The sequence below is a fragment of the Amblyomma mixtum genome, chromosome 10 (assembly GCF_055824585.1).
Source record: "Amblyomma mixtum isolate Tamu chromosome 10, ASM5582458v1, whole genome shotgun sequence".
Classification (NCBI taxonomy): domain Eukaryota; kingdom Metazoa; phylum Arthropoda; class Arachnida; order Ixodida; family Ixodidae; genus Amblyomma; species Amblyomma mixtum.
Window position 1 is genome coordinate 97656847 of NC_143021.1, and position 23378 is coordinate 97680224.

At 44.3% G+C, this 23378-nt stretch overlaps 1 pseudogene; it reads right to left on the reverse strand.

The window, feature by feature from the left end:
* Positions 1 to 1336: 1336 nt before the first annotated feature.
* On the reverse strand, positions 1337 to 8347 carry LOC149326499 (G2/mitotic-specific cyclin-B2-like; annotated as a pseudogene).
* Between the last annotated feature and the right edge of the window lie 15031 nt (positions 8348 to 23378).

The window sequence follows — 23378 nt, forward strand, 5'->3', positions numbered from 1 at the left end:
CACGCTGCCGAAGGCCGCTTGCAATAACCACACAAACCACGGAATGCACAGGAGAAGGGTACAAAGGTTATCCTTCAAACAGACAATTTTATTACATGTTTTGCAGTTACCTATTGTCCACTCAAGCTTCCACGGGCTTTCGACTAGGCTGCCTCACTTTCGAAGCCCAATAAAGTGTGCAATGATATCGCTGGGCCGAGACACGGTGACGAGCTTCTAGGTCCTCGGTAATAAGAGATGATATTAGTAACATTTTCTTCGCTTTCTAGAAGTAATTTAATTTCAACGCTCTTGCACGCTTGAAGGTTGGCGCTACTCCGCCGGCCCCACCCCCGGGGGCGGAGCTTCCTGACTCGCCGGAGCTCACGCGGCTCACTGGCAACAGCTATAGCAGCTGCCTGACAACTGGAAGAAAGAGCGACGGAGGAAGGTACTAGCATCAAAATGTCGACTTGAAAGGGTTCGAGAACTTACGGCGTCATTGTGAGTTTTGTGCTCAGTGTAGAAGTGCAATGTTTGGTGGAGCGGTAATTTTATATTCAAAATGACATCGCGAAGACGAAAAGAGCGAAGGCACACACGAACAGCCCCGCGGCGCTAGGACGACTCGACTGTCTTATGAAGCGAATCTTTTTGAAGCAGCTCGTGCTGAGGCGCAGTACTGGCAGTTCAACGGAATCCCACTCGGCTAAGCAACCTCTAAATCTGAGGTTCAACACAGGTCAACTGTTGCGAATCAAATCTTTTCAAATCCATATTTCATGAAATCCTTCAATCAAATTCATATTTCATGATTTCTCTGCGACCTTCATCCGCTGCCATTCTTTCTAACATTCGCGTCTTCGACGTGGAGTGGAGCCTTCGCATACCACTGCACAGCTGTATCTTACACTTACTGCAGCGTATATAGTAGCAGAGGTACATTGCTCCACATAATTGTGGCAGGTCGGCGTAGACAGCAGCAGCGCTACAAAATATTCTTGTACTTATCAAACCTGAAACGGTCTTGTGCGCAGAGCACGTATATCACTATCATAGTATACAACGCTGTTGACTGGCACATTCAAGATGCAGCTGTGCGACTACACTGTCAGCGCCATTTCACGAAGGAAGCTGCTGCACAGAGACACAGGAAAGTGCGGTCACGGGAAATGGAGTGAGATAATTTATTACGAAACACATTCATGTGAAATATTAGGTGAACAGAAAGTGCCATCAAAAATATGTAGAGCATTCAAAATATGCAGGGGAAGTCAGCCCTTGGAATGTGCAGCTTGAACTTCAGAGCGCTCCCTTTTGAAATCTGGCGAAGCTGCTGGACTTTGGTGTTCGATGATCAGCCGAGAGATCCAGACCAGTCCTTCTCGTAGACCTCGTATGGAGTCTGCAACAGAGCACAAGAAATGTTCACTGTGTTGCTACAAGAGTCAAACAAATGCAGCAAGATCGGTGTTCCAATGTGTTTCCAAGAACGACAATGCGAACAGTAGCTCCCACGCAACATAACAAACTTACATCAGTGGGCACGGAAAAAACATATGCCATGGAACATTTGGATTACCAACATCTACAGATTTCTTGGACGAAAAGTTGGCATATTGTAAGGTACTGTTATGGAAATATTTTAGGCAGTGGTCGATTCTCCCGCTGCATTTTTTACCCCTTTTTGAAATTTTCCGTCGCTACTATAAAAAAACCAATAGGAAAATTTCTCGACGCTAACAAAAACGTTTTTAGCAAAAGTATACAAGCCTCCCAATGGGAGAACTATGAATATACTGATTGCTACAGTGTATGAAAAAATTGCGTTCTTAAACTCTTCCCCGTTGAAAAATTATTGCGTCCAGAGTTGCTGCTCACTATGTTTATCAGCTATGGATTCTACTTGCCAGACAACGAAAGAGGACTTACGTTTAAAGGAGCCGCATATTACATGCACGCTCTTTGACAATAGACGAGGTATATCTAGACTTCTACGCTGAAAAAATGGAAAACGATACCTACCCACTTTTCGCTCTCGCAGGTGGCCAGCAGCAACTCTTGCATCCGGGTCACTATAGGCTGCAGGGAACCTATATCATGGCCACTGGACAACTGCATCTTGTGGTCCCTCGAATCACGCCGCATCATATCTCGTTTGTGCCTTCTTCACACATTCTATTATCACCCACGGTCCAGACATGAGCTACTAACAACACCACTACGAAGATCTTCCCGTCTAAGCCACAGCCAGTCTCTAGCACGAATTTCCACCCGCACCCTTGCAATGAGTAGCTCATTTTTCCCTCATGCAATAGTCTTATGGAATTCCTTACCCGAAAACATAGCCGAATGCACAGACAGAAAGCAATTCCGTAATATACTAAAACTTCAGCCATCCTGAATACTGTCCCCTTTGTACTCTTTTGTTACTTAGTTTAGTTGCATTTCTGCGCCTTAGCGTAATTTTGTTTCTCTTGCGCTTGCTTGTTTGCTGTTATTTGACTTAGATGTATGTCTGCATTTTTTACTGTATTTTTTTTCTTCTTGCTTTTGTTTTTGCTTGCCTTCATTGTATTTTGTATTTTGCTCTTCACATTTTTCCACGTTCAAGATTTTTTTACATCATGTTAATTCGCCTCCCCCTTATGTAATGCCCTCGGGCCCTTAAGGAGAAAATAAATGAAATGAAATGAAATAAATAGCACTGTGTTTAGTAGTCATACCCACCCCCGAAGAAAAATAAATACATCCTCAAGAGGGCATTTGAGTGCTACTGCAGTGTTGACGTTGCGGAAAACTTCCCGTCTAGTAATTAGCGGGGGATTATACGTATTTGTTGTTTTGTAATGCAACACTGAATACATATTCCCTCTCATGATGGCGATCGCGATTCTCTCGTGAGAAACATGCGATATGATTGTTCTCATTCTGGAACAAATGATGCCCTGCAAGGAATGCACATGTATATTTGGTTCGTACATGTAGCAGATAAGCAGAAAAGGCAACTTTGGCCCAATCAAGTTACAAAACGTATATGAATCACCTATTCGTTTAGAAGCTTTCTTAAACGCACACCCATCTCGCCACTTCTACAGAGAAAACGTATGATCACAGTGGAATTTCACGAAACCGAAACTCATCGGAGCGCGAGCAATGTTCTAGTCACAGGAAGGAAATGTCGAAGTAGTACACCTTCAAAAAGTAGTATATTAAAAAACTTTGGAAAAGTTTTAGTCATATGCTATAAACTTGTTTAAAGCAAGCAAGCCCTTCCCTTTTCGAAACAGAATATAATTGAGGGGAGTGGTGCATCTCTATTCACGAAAGGTAGCATACAGAATTCGCTAATTTGGACCAGCGACAGCTCTCTCCTAAATTTGTACCTCAGGCATTACGAAGCGTAATGTAGTCTTTATTTACGATATTACTTAATCTTTTGATTACAGTGCGTTTTTACTTTTCATAGGCTCTAAAAAATTAAAAGATAGTAAGGACTCAGTAGCATACCATAGATTTTTCCTTCCTTGAAAGTGCATGGCGCAGTAGAGAGCAGATGCGTCCTTCTTGGAGGGCTTCATCCAGGCCATGGTGTAGTCGACCAGGCACACCTCCAGGATGTACATCGCCGTCAGGTGCTCCTGTTTGCTCGCCTGTTCAGCAGAGGAAACATGTGGTAGCCAGGGATTACTATTCCGAATCTCTACTTCGATTAAAAAAGGCAACGACTCCTTTGCACACGTCTGTGGCAGAGTCAAGAGCTTTATATTTGGCTTTTTGTCTCCCAAGCAACTGGTCAGAAAAAACAAAAAGAAAATAAAAACAAAAACGCGGCGCTGCTTGTCGGCTTGTCTTGTACACGAAAAATTCAGTAGAAATTCAGGTTTTAAACTGAAATTGATGATAAATTAATGTTGGCCAATGTGGGTAGATTACCACACTACACTACAAGTAAACGATATCCTTCGGCATCAAAGCCCAATCCTTCCATAAAAATGCAGGGTGTGAAAAGCTTTCTGCGTCAATTCCGCAAACAAGGCTGCACCTTCACCCACTGCATGGAAAGGTTTAAAATGAATTTCATCCGTTTTAGGCGTCATAACGAGTGGAGAACTGGACGTGCGGAACCGAGGAATACATACCGACACGCGATATTAATCACTTCACCTTAATGAACCAAATTGTAGTTCAACGTCCTAAAGCGACTCAGGCTATGAGGGACGCCGTAGTTAAGGGCTTCAGAAATTTCGACCATTTGGGGTTCTTTAACGTGCTCTCATATCGCACAATACACGGGCCTCTAGAATCAGTTTACTGAACCAAAATATACTCTAACGAATTAGGTTCTAATCTTTCGCAGGCAAATCACCATGAACTGGACCGCAGTTAAGCCTCTGTACATCACCTGCGCTCCTTTGTGTGCTCTACATGAAGCACTGAAACATCACCCCTCCCCTCGGAGTCTCAAAACAGCGTGCATATAATGGTGCCGACGGTACGACACATTATTGTATGTTCTAACAGCTCAACTGTATCGAGCACCTATCCAACTTATAGCTCAGTGGAGCCACGTCGTAGATTGCGAGCAGCAATCAGTTGATGTGCAACATCCTCCACAGATCCCTCTAAGCCAAGAATGCAACCGAGAGCGCGACAGGCACCCACCTGAGCAGCCTTGCAGTTGCGACGCAGGAAGTCCAGGGGCAACGGCAGGTCCAGGGACCAATCGACAGCCCGGAGAATGTCCTTTTCGATGGCGCACAGCTCTCGCTCCGTCGTCTCTCCCATGGCTTTAATCGACGCGAGGTAGGAACGGTAGGCAAGGTGGCACTCGGGCTCCTTGCGCTGCACCGCAACACACATCGCTGCCGCCCACAGCAGCTCCGTCTGGCGCTTATTCACGGGGCGCATCTGAACAGAGAAAAGCAGCAGAGGCCGGAGCACAGATCAGTCAGGAGACGGTCCTCCTTCATGGCTCCCAGCAGAGCTTGTACAAATGTACAGATTCTTCCGGCACTCTAAAGTCAACAAAACTGCAGAAAAACAGGCCTAAAAGCTTATTCATATGCACTTTGCCTAGCTGCAATTCGCGTCTGAATCTGTAGTGCCATGGAGTGAAAAGCCCTCAGTTACGTGCCAATGAGCACAACACGCTAACGAAGGGTAGACGATATGAAAAATGAAGTTCCATAATACAACATTTTGAGCAAGTTGGTTACCTACATTCATAATTACAGCGCAACGACGGCACAGAACAAGAGGGGGACAACACAGCGCTGACTGTCAACTCAAGTTGACAGTCCGCGCTGTTGTGTCCCCCTCTTGTTCTGTGCCGTCGCTGCACTGTAATAATGAATGAAAAATGAAATGGAGCTAACAGCGACAGCTTGCGTTTGTATAAACGATTCGCTCGTGACTACGTCCATATAAGTACATACGTAGGACGTAAGCTATTTCGAATTCAAGTTCGAAACGAATCGAATAGTCCAAGTCATCAAATGCATTACAGATTAACGCGCCCTGGCAACTGCAACCTTAATAACTTTAGTGCGAGGCACTAACGGAAGCTGCAGCATCCACAGTTCCGACAACCAACTAGCAGTGGCGATGTGCTTTCCCACAGCCACACACGGTAAACAAGTACCGTGAGTATGGCAAAGAGTATCACAACTCGGTTCTTTACGAATGCAGGAGTAGGAACAATAAAATGTTCAGATGTCTTGTTGTAACACACAGGTACGTACAAAAACTGAGGAAAAGATTTACATGGGAAAAGGCACCACAAACGAGACAAATAATGTAAAATTCGCATGGTAACGCCCTCGAGTTCCGTATGATGCAAGTCTCAGGTCGAATTCCGATGAAACGTAACGCTAAGACATCATTCGCCAGATCCATCGCGGAATTCGTTCGTATTTGTATCGGCATTCAATTTTCTAATACTCCACTTTAGATATGGGCGCTGCTCGTGAAAAGGGTTCAAACGTATAACAGAAGCCTTGCTTACCTGCAAGTAGCGATCCGCGAGGGAGACAGCCAGAAAAAAGCGTCTCCGGCGAGAACTGCCGCACGTTGCGGGTCCCGATGAGCCAGTGAACATTGCGCTCCCGTACTGAGCGATCCACCACCTTTTGGCCGCTCAAAAATACCGGTTCGATGGGGCATTTCGTCTGCAATGGAGAGGAATGAAAAAGAACATTCTAAGTGACGAGACCAAAGAACTAAGCTAAGTATTTACGGAGTACTTTTGCTGATCGCTTAATAACGTATAGCATAATGATACAGCCAGTCCCAGACTATGCAAAAGTTATCTGGGATCCCTTTACGGAAACTAGCATCAAAAATCTAGAGCAGGTGCAAAACAAAAAAAAAAAGCTCTGCGGATATTTTACAGTAACCTCTCTAGCACCTACGAAAGATAACTTTTAAACGAGCCATGTTGCATCCACACAGCGTAATCGATTTTCCCGACAAAACTATCGCATGAACTCGGCTTTTTCTCAAACGGAAAAGTTTTCGGCTTTATTTCAAGCTCCGATTCCATATCTAGCCGTACGCACAACGTAAATATGACTGCCGCAGCACAAAAAGCTGGAAACGATCACAGACCGGGAGGTGGAATTTATATTTTGCTATTTTTTCCGATTCGCCTAATTATTCACACTCTTGCTCAGTTCAGCCGATTTTAAATTTCACAACATGATACCATGTCACAGAATTCTATAGGTCAAATCCTTTTTTTTTGCTTATTATTAGAGCAGTAGTAGGATAATGTATTTGGTATTTTTTCCATGTGCCGCTATCTGAAAACAAGTGGACAAAAGACAAGAGACACTTCACAGTGCGCTATAGCTCAGCAGTGCTGGACGATTTCGTTGACCCGCACCAATCACCGTAAGAACGCCGTGCCATAAAGGAAGTTTCCGTACCAGTGGTTATTCACCACAGTGGTCAGTTAATAAGGCTCATTGAAAGTAATAAAAGGTACTTACCTCTTGTGAGAAGATGTCGTCATTTGCATGACTGTCCGGCATTCGGGATGTGGAGTTCGTTTCTAGTTGACGCACAAAATTCCTTGCCGACGGTCTTTCGCTTAGCACGCGGAGGAATACTCCCGTCGGGTCCGAGAACTCTGTCCGGGACGCTGTTTCATCCGCATCTTGGGTGCATCTCTGTATGATGAGGCAAGAATCGAAAAAGCAATATAGTAAAAAGGCGGCCATTACAATAGTCGCAGTTATGCTTAATCAAGGCGCCTTGGAATAACCTGAAATCGGCCTGTTGATCGCCATGCGCACTTCGATTGTGCGGTTATTAATAATCATGCGGTAAAAGCTCCGTACGCATGTTACATTTACTTCCTTAGCATCCCTGAACGGAATTATCGAAGATAGGAATCAACCCGATTTCTCTTCGAAAATGAGCTTTCCAGACGATGTTGGTACTGTTGTTCACAAAGCTGAGAGGGCGCAGCAAAAATTATCTGCGGATACCCATAGCTTATCCCAGAGATAAATTCAGGCCAGTCTTGCTCAGACGTGGGCGTGCTCGGCAGAAGTTTGGTATCAACACGAAAAAATATTTTCAACAGACTGGGAACAAAAAGTTTTAATCGGTGTATAGTTTTTCCTGAGAACCTCGATTTCCGTGTTTTCTTTTATGAGAGAAGAAGCAAAAAATAGCACACCGTTTGTCAAGCAGGACAAAGAACTATTTTAGAGAACTGTCTCGTGCTGCTGAAAATGACACTAAAAACCCGAATTGCTGCTCAAAACATATTGCGCAAATTATACCTCCCAAATTTCGGAAATAAAAAAGACCTGAAAACGAACGACCTATGTATATTGAGCATTCAATAGGACGAGGCATCCTACGAAAGAGGTGCAATTTCTCCCTTGGAAATATTGTACCCGCACAACGCAGCGACATATTCTCTTATGTAATAGCGGTAAAAGCATTCGTAATGTATTCGTATCGTAGAGATATTTACTCTTGTGCAGAGTGTACATTTCATCTAACCCCGTCAATTTTCGTCCGCGAGACGGAATGTTGTTCAACATTCCTTTTCCGATTTGCAGACAATTGCGCCCTCCACGTGGAGTCCATCAGGCGGGAACCGAGATTTCCTCCATCTATTGCCTGTTCCCTCTCATTAAAATCACGAAAGCTTATCGAGATGAATATCAGAAAAGTCTGAACAAACCTGCGATTCCAACAGCAGCATGCAAGAGCGCACATTAATGTGAGAACGGTCGCACTGCAAGGCTTCAACAAACCCATAGATTAAATAAAACGATAATTTATACGCCGACAAATCAATACAGCAGGATTAACTCACCTCAAGAACTGATGCGTTGTAGCTCGCCATAATCCAGGATGAGTCTCAAGGCTGCCTTCACGCCAACTGCACGTTTGAAATCAACTGGCGACCAGCCCAGTGCAACAGCTGCTTGAAAAGTGCGTATCCTCTACTGCGGGCTCTATATCTATAGGCATGGCGGCCCAGGTCACGTGTGGATGAAAGAGAGAATGAATGGATAGAGAGGAAGGGGAAAGGGAAATGTCTGGGCACGTCACTATTGGTGAAGCTGGTAAGAGGAGCGAAAGACGAGATAGAATAGAAGAGAATAAAGAAAAAGCAGATGGAAACTTCTTCTTTGTTACCCCCCCTCCCTCCCCCGACCCATGCAATAGACAGTACAAAATGCGTCACGGCGTTTGCCCATTCCTCGAAATTTCCAAGTTCGAAAGCACCCACACGAATTTTCTTTCTCAGTGGACCTTTTTTCAATAGATGCCAGCTGGAAATGGGGGAAGAGTGCTCCGTTGGTGCTCTTCCAACTCTGTCATTTCACAGAACAAGCTGACCAAGTGTCCATAGCTGGCTCATGCCTATGCTCCGTGGAAGTCAGAACTGCTCTTCGTCTCCTATATTCCGGGAAACTCTTCTTAGCAGTGCTGCGGAGGAGAGGCAGAAAGGGAACGATAGGAAGGCTAGGGTTGGGTTGCTGATTCATCCAAATAAATGGGAAAGGGAGAAGCTTTTTGTGGTGCCTGCACCGCAAAATTTAAGGCGGGCCAATTTTTGCCGATTACTTCCGCCCTTAGAGAACAGCTACGCTTAGTGAATACGCGCCGTTCGATGCTAGAAAGCGCGCGAGGTTCAAACAGGTTAGAGATGGCATTAACGAACTGCTTTCTAATTTATGCAGTAATTTTATGTCAGGCAGCTACATTTTCGAGAGTAACCTTGCAAGTACCACCCGAGATGGCGCGGCACGTGGCAACCAAAAAAAAGTCAAAAACATATTTTGTACCTAAAGTTTGTTTCCATTGTGATATGGAAATTAAGCTCTGCAGCAATATAACGAGATATACAAAACAAAAATCTTTTTATTTTTTATTTTTAGGATTTCTCTTCTTGACCACAATGGAGCTGCTGTCTGCGATTGGCGACGCTGCGTATAGAAAACACCTATTCTAAATATCTATTCTACAAATATTCTAAAAGCAAATTCGTGGGGCACCGATATTTCAATCCTTGGGGCATTTAATACTTCGGGCATCCTATGCAAAAACTGTCTATTGCCCCAGTACACAACAATCGCAACACTATGGCAGATTAGAATTATTGGGCGACTCCTGGAGTCGTATCACGGAAGGCGGCGCAAGGCCAGGGGTACATTTATGGCCCTGCAGTCTTGGTGGCGGAAGGAGTGAAGGGCAGGGGGTGAATTTCCTAACCTAACCTAACAAAATAAACCCTCGTTAAAAGTTTTATTCCAACCCGAACGAGAAGCTAATCACAAGATAAATTATAAGCACTACCCTTACGAAGCTTTTGGCTTCCCTGATTCGTTGAAATGGTACAAACTGATTTGGTTCTCCATTATGAGTTTTGAGCGACGTAATAGGGGACGCCGCATACCATGGCCTCCTTGTCTTGTCCTTTCAAGCGTAACAAAATTTAGGTTTTAACTGCGTTTTGAGCAGTGTTTTTAACACGGCAACAGATTAATAAACCATTGTGTATTGCTTGTAAAGAAAACATTATGGGCAGCAATCCTGAAACTAATATCTACTCTAGTCATCGAATTGATCGTTCGAAGGAGAGATTACTCTGCGTACATTCCCTCTGCAGCCGAATCTCAAGAAATGGTGCACAATCAAGTTTATTTAAATTAGCGTGGGCATGTCGGTTACTGGTAGGGATTGTCCTCAGCAGCGCGACAAAGCGGAGACAACAAATAGCACACACAAGACAACAGCACTAATAGACGTCGAGAACAAAGCGGCTTTTCCCCGTCAGAGTATCGCCTTCCAGCCAATGGCGTCGGCCGATTCTCGTGAGCCTGCTAGTGAGACAACCAAGGAAGTGGCAGATGGAGGGGAAAAATCACCCCCACCCCCGCCATGCTCGCTGATTATCACGTGGCTCCCTGGATTTCCGCACACCAGCAGGATCATGAGAATTCACCTTCGCCATTGGCTCGAAGGGGGTCCTTTCATGGGGAAACGCCGTTCCGTTCTTTATTTTCATTCGGCTATAGCAACGTATTTCCCACAATAATGTGAAACCGGAATCTGCTAAACTTTCCTTGTACTGAATGGTTCTTATCTAATTTTGATGCGCCTTGTCGCACCCTGTAATAAACAGAATCACTGTGACAAGAGCAAATGAATCTGGAGTTTAAACCAAATGAAGAAGACACTGTTTTTTGTAATATCAATAGTTCATATCAGTCAATTGCGAGCTCTTTTTTTTATTCAAGTAAGGTTAAGCCACATAATGTAGCATATCTCCTCCACCTGGGCGTGAAGTCAGAATCTTTTAATGTGTCCTCTGTATCAGGTAGAAAGCACCGCTTTCGAGATTTAGCGAAATACGCCGAACGAGAGGGTAACGGGGGAAATGACCGGAGAGACGGCGGCGGGGAGGAGAGGGTGATACAGAGTCGTTACTTTTGCAGGGGCTTTTGTAGCCCCAAGAGAAAGTTTGCAGCTGATAGGTGGATAAAGGGAGATGGAGGGAGGGTGCATGAGCCGGGATTGCCCACATTTGAGCGCCACGGAAAACAGATCAAAGAACGCAAGTACAAAAAAACACAACAAAAAACTAGCGCTTTGCCTGGTTGGGCTAGTACTCTTCGTAGAAAAAGGGCGCGGCCGGGATAAACGGTGGGGTGATGTGGGAATTGAAAGAGAGGCAAGGCGAATCCTGTGAAAGCGGTCTGGAATTCCTGGAAAATGCGTCATGGGCCGTTCAGAGAGAAGGAAATAAGAAATGTGCAAGCGCCAAAGTGTCATCGCAGTGGAAGAGAAAATGCCTAGAGTTATTTGCAAGCCACGTGTTCGTATCCCGAAACATTTGAAACGAAAAACTTGGAGCATGGCCATCGATTTCGTCAAAACGGCTTGATATACTCTCGTAATGGGAAGGGACGTGTGGTGCGGCTCTTATTGGTTGAAAATAGCCCATAAATTTTGCCATAAAAAACAAAAATCATCAAACAATAAATAAATGTGTTTCCAAAATAAATGCACTCCTTTCATGGCTCCATATATAACTCGTGTGGCAAACAAACTAGAGTAACACACGTTCAACTATATTGAGCCCTTTTTATCCGCTGGTGGAACAAAGAATGCTGTACTTTTTTAAGAACTATGCAGACAAGTCTGCCCGAGCCATGAGGCCGTAGTCTGCCCGTGTCTACCGCGGCTAGCTTAAAAGAACGCGAAGCACTAGTCTGCAATGCATCACTCTCAACCTGTTGGCTTTTCTACCAAAAGGCATTTTGTGAAAGCAAAAAAAAAAATCTGAATGGAATCTGCTAAAGACGTAAGCAAGAACCCCAAATATAAATTGCCGAAGAGCACAACAAAATGCATGAATAACAATAATTTGGAACATTAAGATAGCCAGGAAAGGAAGGAAATCGAAGAACGTAAGAAATTGCTTAATCACAGTGTACGACGCACAAAAGCGCAAGAATGTCATAGCACTTGGCCGCGTGCCTTTATGATGCCGGCCTAAAATGTCGCACATCGGCAACATATAAGTCTAAAACACGAAACCATTGCTTATTTTCTAGCGAACGAAGTCGGGTCAGCGATTAAACTCTTACTAAGGCATTACGGTCAAGCTGACGTACTCGTGTTTGGAAAAGTATTGAAATTTTGAAATGCCTCTATTACAGTCCTTGATTTCGTGACGGCAGAAAAAAAAACAGGATTTCCTCATTTTCGCCTCTTACTGCTGGTCGCAGTATTTCATAATAACGAGTTTAAAAGCGGGCAGCAACCATTTATACTTTTATTCGTGACAATTCATGTTCACAGTCCATACTGAATGCAAGCACCGCACACATTGAACCACGGAGGAGTAATGTTTTGTGACCTTTTACAAAGCACGTGTATTGTCAATATGTTGAAGCTCAAAAATGTTTTCCATAAGGACCGGTCATATTGTCACGTAGCAGTTGGTACAGGTAGCGCCGCGTCCAGATGGCAGAGGAACGCCAACACCGAGATGATGCCAGCGCACACCGAGACGGCCAGGAAGGAACGTCGAGCTTCGTCTTCTTCAGCAGCGAACAGCGTGGCGCACGAGCTCCGTGCCGAACAGCCGCCGAGCGGCTATTGTTGTAGACGCGGCATTACCCTCGTCTCGGTGTGCGCTGGCATCATCTCGGTGTTGTCGTTCCTCTGCCGTCTGGACGCGGCGCTACCTGTACCAACTGCTACGTGACAATATATTTATTTCAGCCAAAATAACCTCCCACCGGGTGTGCTCCAGAAGAAGCCACTTGGGAAGCAAGGCATGCTGAAAACATTCGCAGCCTTAGTCACGGGTTTTAACGCGAATCTTCTCTACGCTGGAAATTTTAAGCAGCGCGGAAAAACGAGGAGGATTCAATAGAAAATAGGCGCAACAGAATCAGCTGCAAAGCCAGTGCTGAAGTCTCGGTGTTTGTTCGTCGTCTTCATTTTATCGCACTGCTTAGGGTATTCATTACGAGTAACAGGCTTGCCAGCACTGATTTAAATGTATTCTTTCTCGAGGTTACACTTTAGAAGGAATATACGCAGGTTTATTTCGCCTTTGACCGCTCAGCACGAGCACAGCAGTAGATAGAAAATGTGATTGCTTTTATGATTCCTGCACATGATGTGCGCTTCACAAGCCTTCGTCAATGGTATATTAACCTATTGCCGTGGCTGTGTAAGAACACATATCAAAATGAAGTGATAAGCTGAAGTTCGTTACCACTTGAAGGAACAACGGAAGTGGGCGACGGTCAAAAATGTCCTATAATACGTCACTGAATAATCACAGCAACGAACAAAATCCCTTTTTACCATTAGACTGTATCAGAGAAGTATGAGGCTTCGTAATGGTTGAGCTTTTAACTTGTTCTTCTTGGGGTTAGGAGAAAAAGCGTTGCAAAGGCCTGCACTTTGTAAGATAGGAATTCTGTTTAAGGGACCTCGATCCAGCCTTCATCCCTACCCCTCCCTAAGACTAGCCCATAAATTCACCCCTAACCTTGAGCGGCCTCCCCTGGTGTCCCTCCAAGAGTCCCCGAACAAAGTGGTGCTGTCATATTGCTCACTGTTGAGTCCTAGGGCAATAAAAAGTTTTTGAATAGGACGCCCCAAGTATTGGATGCGAAAAGGAAGTAGCGGGCTCCAGCGATAAGCACACCAGCACAGGAGACATTTAGAATGCAGGATTCCCGTAAGCAGATGATTCAGCCTTAGGTTCCTGGACTGCTGCACCATTGCGGCTAAAAGGAAAAATCGTAAAAATAAAAATAAACTATTTATTATGTTTTTGTTTCAGATATCTGGGGACTTCTCTGCAGAACTAGAGGGCATAAAAGAACCCAAACAAAAGTAACATGCAGCGAATGCTTTTGACGTCCTCTTTTTATTGTGCAGCGTCATCTCGGGCTGAACGCGAAGGGTAAGAAGGGTACAGGATTTCACAGCGAGCACGTAGTAAACTTCTTCAAGGCTTCTTACTGCCCTGTTAGTCCGCTACTTTCAACGAAAGAAATTTCCGATAATCACGCAGCTAATACTCTTAGTTGGGCTAGTTGGTTTACGGATTCTGACAGGGTAACTGAAGCTAAAAGGACATGAACACAGAATGAAGCAAAAAGAAAGTCACAAAAAGTGAGGAAACCGTGTCCTGTCGCTTCTTTCTATGTGCATGTTTCTTTAGCATTAGTTACCAAGTCAGGATCATCACGCAACTCCTAAACAGACAATGTGAATAACTGACTCTGTTTAATGTCTTTTTGATTCCATGGAAGACTCGCACAAAGCTTGAACAACAAATTGATCATTTTGACTTATATTTTGGGCAACTTGTTTCGACTGACTGCCGCTACATTCCTGTAATGAACGCATTGTCCAAAGGTGCGCGTTTGTCATATACACATGCCGTCTTGAGCGCTGCGACAACCATGACACTTGCCGCCAAGAAGGACAACTGGCACTAAATTTCTAATGAAGAGATGCTATGGTACTTGGGGTTAAACGTGATCGCAAAGCTGCGCTTAGGCTGTGGCGGATGCCACAGTGGAGATGTCCTGATTAATTTCGACCATCTGGGGTTCTTGACCGTGCATTGATATCGCACAGCACGTAGGCGGTTTCGCATTCCACCTGCATTGAAACGCAGTCGCATCGGACAGGATTCGAAAACGCGACCTTTAAATCAATCCGTAGCCGAAAGGCATAGCAGCGAAGAAATCGCGCCGGTTTGTTCTGATAAAGGGAGACCCAGAGCTGAATGCGGCCAGTGGCCAGATTTGTTCACTCACAATTTTTTGGCTGTGCTGGCTCTCTGCACCATAACCGCCTTTGTACACGACCTCTCAAAGAGCGTAACTGTTGTTATCTCTAAGTGGGACAGCGCATATCGCCAGGCTACGTACTCAATGCAATCGGAGCATGAAGGCTTGGTTTGGTTTATGGGGGGTTTTACGTTCCAAAGCGACTCACGCTATGCGGAAGTCGTAGTGAAGGACTCCGGAAATTTCTAGCACCTGGGGTTCTTTAGCGTGCACTGACATCGCACTGTACATGGGCGATTGAAGGATTGATTGAATTGAAATGAGGGATTGACTCAAGTTTATTGAAGAATTGAAGGATTGATCGAAACAATATAGAACAAAACAGATCTGGTTTTTCGATGGTTAGGCTGGTTCTTCTGATTAAAGAAAGATACTCACTTGCGACGAACAGCTCAACGTGAGCCTTGGTGACAGTCACGGGAAAAGTGGCATTGTCGTCGTCATCCCGGTACGTGACGTTGCAGACTTTACTCTCGGTGTCATTATGTTCCAGCTGGTTCAGCAGCAACGCTGGTGGGTCGCTGAGAAGCGAGAAGAACGCCCTACCCGACCATGACGGCTGCTTCCAGTGGGTGCCGTCCACTAGTCCGGCGCTTCCAGCCAGCACCGGGGTGGAGGACGTAGATGGCACAACCAGTGCGTAAGCTTTCTTCGCTTCCCGGTGGACACTGGAATTCCGAGACGAGGGGTCTTCTTGTTTGCTGGGGTGAGTGGTGGCGAATTGATACCAGACGGCCGAAAGAGCCCGCCGCGGCGCCATGTCGATGGGACAGGGTAGCGATGTCTGCTTGCCTTCCAGGACGTCGAGCCGCAACAGCGTAGCTGAAGACATGACTGTGGAAAGAACAACCCCGTAACTAAACACTGTTCTTTGATACGTGTAGAATGAGCTGATAACATAAAAGTGCAGCGGGAACTCGGGCATTAATTTACCGAGAGCATGGTGATTTGAGCTAGTAATAGCTGTCATTAAGGTCTAAAACAGTATAGGCTAAAAGTAGCTGAAACCATTTGTGATCACCCGGTGGCCACTAATGAAGATCGGTGGATGGTGCCGAAGGCCAAGGACGGCGAGAAGGAAACTCGGTTGAAATTTTAGCATCTGCGACTTGGCGATTTAGAGCACGTGATTCAGGCGTCGCAATGCGAAACAGTGACGCTCTTCGTGGGTTATGCAATGAATATTAGCTTTAAGTGTGACGGATTGTTGGGCAAGATGGTGCGTGGTCATAAACAGGGGCGCAACTGAGACAGCACAGCATTAAAACAGCGCCTGAGTAGTCTCCTTTCTTGGGCTGTTTTAATTGTTCAGCTGTTTGCTTGCACTTTAAATGTGTCCATTCGCTAAAGGAATCGGATGGTGCATGTTATAAATTCTTCGAAATGAATCGATTATGTTTTCAACTTTTAAAGTAAATTTTCAATAATTGTCACGAAGTTCCATTGAGACATGCCGTAGTTTTTTTCCAGAACTGCTTCAAAAACTGGGGCCGCGACCGATACAGTCCATTCGTGTGGTGGTGTTGATAATTCTTAAACATAGCCTCCGTGATTGGGCTCCGCTAAAGGGCCCTGGCTGGTTTAGCAAACCCTGCGGTGACACCTGATCTCAAAGGCTATGGCTGATCGAACATGCCCCTTCACCTACTTAGATGTGGCACCAACTTATTACTTTGATACAATTACAAACAGATAATTTTCATGTACGTTTGTCATCGCAGTCACAGATCGAATACTGACATTATTTTGCGTACCTTTTAGTGGAGACAGGTGTGGCTTCTTCCGAGCGCTCTAGCAACAACATTCTAAAAGACAGCACCTTACCGGACGTCCCCACTGGTGCTTCGGCGTTTTGCATGACTATACATTTTACTACATATTACAATAAAATTTTTCACTTATATTCGATTTGGTTTTTTCACTCTTCGATTCGTATTCAATTCTTTTTCTAACTTCGGTTTTCATATTTATTCTGTTAGCAAAGCTGTGCTTTCCCATTCTATTCGTTTTCGGAATTGTATTGCTTGCTCACCCCTATTCTGTTTCATGTGACGGTGTTCCTTGACTATGTTTAAGTTGTGCAAGAGCTTCCTGAAACTGCTGATAAGGTGTTTTGCGGATAAGGCGCAGTTTTCTGCGCCTATTTTACACATTGAGGGAACCCAGAGCGTAGCACAAAGATATCATCCAGATTCTCAACATCTGTTCAACTTAACTTCGAATTTAGTGAAAGTGGGACTACATTCTTATGGGAGAATCCCTTAAGTTAGAGACAAGAAATCTGGAGAACTTCGCTACGATCCTCACATCACTGCAAGGGAAAGGAGAACAATATTATTTTGATCATAACACCGAAGAGAAAAGCCCGATTCTTTTAGAAACTAATATAGAACACTATGAATGTGGGACCCAACCAAAGGCGATTGTTTGATCAGAAAAAAAAAGAATACATTAATCTGCTTGGTGAGCTCTATCCACCTGCTGCAAAATTTGTATCCAGGTAACGTTAGCCGCTATCTCTACACTTCTTTTCATTAGAGTGCTTCTTAACAGGAAACATTTAAAGTAGCGGTCGTCTCATAGGACACACAGACAAGTGAACATCATGCGTATCTTCATTTCCCACAACAAAAAAAGCAAGTCGTGTGTGCAATTTAAAAACTCTTTCTAGCAGCGAACGCTAAAGGAACTATGCTAAGCGAATTTAGTAGTTTTCTTGTGGCGAGCGTGAATCTACACTGCATATACACTTTTGAGTAATTCCTAACTTGATGCGGCAGACAAATGAAAAGTTGAACGAGGGAATATGACCGATATTTTTCCTCAATATTTCTGATACCTAACAATTCTTCATTGAAAAGCAATAAAAATACTTGAGATAAAATATGCTATAAACAATGAACAATTATTTAATACTGCGCGTTTCATTTCAGTACCTTTGTGTTGGTCTACCTCATTGTAGTTATTCCCAGTTGTCTTCGAAGGCAATATCCCCATGAAAATCACCAAACATCGCACGGAAAAAGACTCCAGCAGAGTGACTTTCAACTCCATCTCTTTGTAATCCACAAGGAATTCGCTGCAGAAGCAATCCAAAGAGCGGTGCAAAGTGATGTGCTCGAGCTTAAAACACTTGATTAGAAAAAAATTTTTCAAGCGCTCAGTGGGGCACGGAGGGAAAGTTAGAGTTATAACATGGACAGAGTTCACAAGCGCGCGCACCGCCTTGAAGTACCCTAGCGGCCTGAACGTCCGAAACGCGAATGGGGAAGCGAGCGCGCCGTAGGAATGAACCACGGAAAGCGGAGGGACATAGGGAGCGACGGAACGGGAAATGGGAAGCTACGAAGACGGCTCGTCAGCGCCATCTCTCGAGAACACGCCGAAAGCCTTTGGAGGCGCCCTAATGCTCGCGCGCCGCCTTCCCACGTTGTAAGAAAGCATACAGTCGATATGGAGGCATCTCAGAGGCAGTGGATAGTCAAGCCTTTGAATGGGAGAGGAAGCGGTGGACATGAAAGAGAAAAATAATAGGAGTGGCATCCAACTTGTGTTGGCCCACCATGCCATTGTTGTGTTAAATCTATGGGATGTAGTACGAAACGAGTCAGATTAACCAACCTATGCACTGTGTAGGACACCACTTTTTTCATCTGTAACCCTAAAAGTTTGCTATATAAAAGCGCACGTCTTTAAAGATAGCTTCAGAAGCACTAGACTATTCCTGGGAATGTTAGCTTTCTGTGCATTCAGTTTTCGGCGCATGGCGAATATTAACACATTATGGGGTCGCGCGTGCCATGAGGGGACTGGAACGTTCCACTTGCATTTCACTGCCCAAAGGAATGTTTGCTTTATGCAGTTTAGGTCACATGGACACAATAATGTAGATTCAATTCTTGATCTCGCTTTCCTCATTGCAACGCGAAGGCTATGAACAATTCGTTATTTTAGCCCAAAAGGAAGAAAAAAAAACAGAACATGCAGAAAGATGCATGGGAGAGAGAAGGGCAGCAAATGGTGAAGTACAGGCAGACACTGAGCTAGTGAGGTCAGCGTGGCATTATTCGCACGTGTTGAATATACTGTGGTGGGTTCGAGTCAGCGCTCCTGTCTTATACATTTATTGTGACGACTGTGTTGACATTTCTCATTAACAATCTTTGAAGGCCAATGAGAAGGTCAATCGCTACCATAGGTGCTTTGTGCTGGGCGCAATATGATCAGGCAAGCATGTGTGTTCTTTCGAGCAATAACTTATTCATTGACAAAATGACGTTACAGAACATCTGTTTATATCAAAAGCAAATAATTTCTCATTTTTTTAGGGCATAATCTCTAGAAGAACGGAACATAGTCACGAGACTTCCATGTCCAGAATTCCAGTGCAAAAATTTTTGAGTATTGCATTATTGCTCGCTACTCTTATGGAAATATTTAAGGTCCATTCTTGCGAAGCGTAGCGTTAAGTTTTTCCATAATTGGCATCGAGCAGTTGACTGCCATAGAAACACGATTTCGAAGATTTTTGACGATAACAAAACGTTAATAACAAAAAATACAAGTCTGCTCACGGGAGATCTGTTGATATATAAATTGCTATTGTGCCATCTTACAATATATTAAAAAATTACGTTCATAACTCGTTCCTGTTGAAGAATGCTTTATACGAGGTCTGTTGGGCATGACTGCTTATACTTTCTACCTTCTCAACTATATTATCATGCTACATTGTCTTGCTGGCTAAAGGCGCCTTCCCTAGAGTACTCTCAAACCTTGTTTTAGTTTTGTTTGCTGTAAGATAACAGAGTAGCAAAAAAAAATAAAAGAAATGGTGCTTTACTGCTTCTCAGGTAGTCGTAGGACATGAAAATGACCTTCCAGACCTAACGGGGAGTTCAGTTGCCTTCAAAGAAATTCTGTCACGTAGCCCCGAGGTCTCCTTAGTAGGAAAACTTTTAAACACCACGATTGCAGAGTGGAAGTGAACATATGGTAGTTAATGCTGTATAGAGACTCGAAGGTCGCGCAATAAAACGCGTCGCTAGGGGCATCAGGCTCATCTAGAATGTGCCTTATATGATAGGTGCTAATAAGGGAGTAATTACTCATTGGCATCCACCCAAGCGCAGCCATACAGCTACAAAGGAAAGCTATACAGCTTTCTCAGAAACTTCGTAGTTAAAGAAAAATTCGTCCTGGTCCGGGGTTCGAACCCGGGACCACCGCTTCACCGGAGCAGTTGCTCTACCAACTGAGCTAACCGGGACGGCAAGCTTATGTAGGGCGAGAGCGAATTGATCAATAACTCGAAGTGGGAACAGTGTTGGTCAAATGTTTAGGGCAATCCCCCAAGGTGGAGTAAATTTGTAATACGGGAGTAATTACTCAATGGCATCCACCCAAGCGCAGCCATACGGCTACAAAGGAAAGCTATACAGCTTTCTCAGAAACTTCGTAGTTAAAGAAAAATTCGTCCTGGTCCGGGGTTTGAACCCGGGACCACCGCTTCACCGGAGCAGTCGCTCTACCAACTGAGCTAACCGGGACGGCAAGGTTATGGTAGGGCGAGAGCTATTATTACAAATAATACTTATTACAAATTTACTCCACCTTGGGGGATTCCCCTAAACATTTGACCATGATAGGTGCTGTCACCGGCGTGGAGTTTGGTTTGCGGAGGAGGATCGATTACTGGTATTCAAAACTTCGTTAGCGATCTTTTCCAACGAAGTCAAGACTCCTTATACATTATCTCCTTATACGATTATCTTATACATTACCTTCGCTGTTAAACTTACTAGACCGACAAAATTTTGATCCCTCCAGAAACCGAAACTGTCGCATTAAACGTTTTTGTCAACTTCTTCATTCGCAAGACTAAACCATGCCTTCCTATTCGCCTAATTTTGTTCACTAATGTTGCTTATGTGTGTTCATTTATCTGTATTACCTTTTGTTGCTTCTCCGATTGATTGCCGTCTTGTTTCATTCTGTATTACCCGTTGCTTTGTGATATTTTTTTCATTTTTGTGTAAGACTGGCCGTCATCCTGCTGTCATGCCAACTAACAAGGGGTGGGGACTTCGTCAAGCTGTTCGAGCTTTTAGTCCCGTACTCCTCCTTTTCTAAGGAAACAAAATGATTGATTGATTGATTGATTGAAATGCAAGCTGAGCTAGTTGCCGGATGTTCATTTTTCGTTCGCGCACAAAGCGCGAACGAAACCAAAGGGTGAGGAAGGTCCATAACGTGTGCCTTGATAAACAACACTTGTGCGCTTTCTTTGCCGATTATCGTGGTTCACGCTTTTCGCGAGGACATTTTTTGTGGACATCTTCGCTGCCATGGTCACTCTATGCAGATCGTTGTATTATGGCCTTCTATCCCTCCTGTGAACTCTAGATTCAACCCCCTTTCTCCCGCGTGGAGTAGCAGGCGAGGGCCACATTACCACTAATCGGCCTCTCCGTCCTTGCCCATATAAACTTTGCTCTTTGTAGCGTTCAAGATGAAAATCTCCGTTTATCTGTAACTTTGCATTGCTCCTCTTCCAAGGCATATAAAATATCATGCACTCGTTTTTCTTGCAAAACCTTGATTTCTCTTTAAATAGACAGCAGTTTCAACCCACAAATAAGAACAGAATGCTGGTAACCTTCTGTGATAAACAGTTTCACTTCACTGTCTCACTGAGCTAATGTTAATGACCTCTGAACAGTGTGTCGCGAGCTTACGCGGATACTCTTACCATTATCACTGATTTGTATGACGTCAATAAAATTTTATATTCTGTGCCCGCTGAGACAGCACAGGCGCAAGCGTTCTGTTGTCAACAACAAATTCTACAGTATCTAAAAGACCTAAAACCTGAGACTGCAATCCTTACTCAAGGGCAAGCTGACTTGCTTGCCGCTGTAAATGATGTTAAAGTAGAGCACAACAGTGTATGGAAGCTAGATTTGTTGAAATGGACGCCCGTTTGTCAAACGTTGAGGCTAGATACACTAATTTCGAAAAAATTGAGCAAAGTCTTCTGCATACTAAGGAAACGTTTAACGGCGTCCTGCAGCAAACTGATGAGATACGGTCTCGGCTTTCCGACCTGGAGGACAGGTCTCGTCGTAATAATCTTATTTTTCACGGTGTACAAGACAGCACTGAATCATGAGATGAAACTGAAACAAAAATTGTAAATTTATTAACAGAAAACATTGACCCCGGTCTCACTGGGGAAAAAATTGAACGTGCCCACAGACTCGGCGGCCCGTATTGTGAAAGCAAGAACAGACCGGTGATTGTTAGATTCAGTCATTTTAAGGTTCGCGATAATGTCTTTCAAGAGCGATCTAAATTAAAAGACTCCGACGTTTCTGTCAGTGAAGATTTTTCCCCGACTACCAGGTATGCAAGAAAAAAGCTTGCAGAGTTTGCGAAGGCTCTTCCAGAATCCCCTTTTTTCCAACTTCGTCATGACAGGCTGCTTGTTAACAAAACTTTCTATGTTTATGACCGCGAAAGTGACACCGTGCACGCACAGACAGCTAGACATCCAACTGACGCCCACCAGAGCGCCCATGGGCCCGCTGCCAACACTCGCTCACACTCTAGCGCATCATCACCAAGTACTGGGACGCAACTTGATAAATCCTAACAATTAATAAGCGGTACTTGTGGGCTTTCTACTATTTCATGCATCCCAGTTATCTTCACAAACATTCGTAGCGTCATGAGCAAACGCGATGAACTAAACTCTGTTGTATGCGCAAGTGACGCTGACATCGTTGTTCTGACTGAGACGTGGCTCAGCGCAAAGGTTTCTAGCGCGGAAATTTTCCAGGGACCAAAGAAATACAGTGGCCGCGGCGATCGACACTCTCGACACGGCGGTGGCACACTGACAGCCGTATCAAATGAAATTCCCTCTTTTCCAATCTTTACTATCTGTGATTTGGAAATAGTCTTGGTCTCTATATATCACCGTCAAAAGCATGCGAATAATCCTTGGTGTCTGCTACCGTCCCCCGAACGCTCCAGCTTCTTTTGTTGATAATCTTTATGACGCCATCAATTCAGTGGTTTCTCGTTATCCCTCAGCCCCCATTGTTCTTCTCGGGGATTTTAATTTTCCTAATATCATCTGGTCTGGTCCTTATCCCCGTCTCAAATCAACGTCTTCACAGTGCCAAGATTTCCTAGATTTCTGTTCAGCTTTTCATCTAACACAAGCTGTAACGTGTCCCACAAGATACAATGCACAGTCAAGTAATACGCTGGATTTAATACTTTGTACACACCCGGATTTTGTATCTCCTATCACCTACTTACCTGGCTTGAGTAATCACTCACTGCTTCATTTCGACCTCACCATTTCCATCCAACGTGGTAGTTCAGTGGTGAAACCAATTCGTGATTACAAAAAAGGAAATTATGATGCTATAAACTTTAAGCTGGCCATTTATTTGGACTCGTATCTTGCAGAATTCGACCAGCGAAGTGTCCAAGAAAACTTGGACCTCTTTTGCAATAAAATAA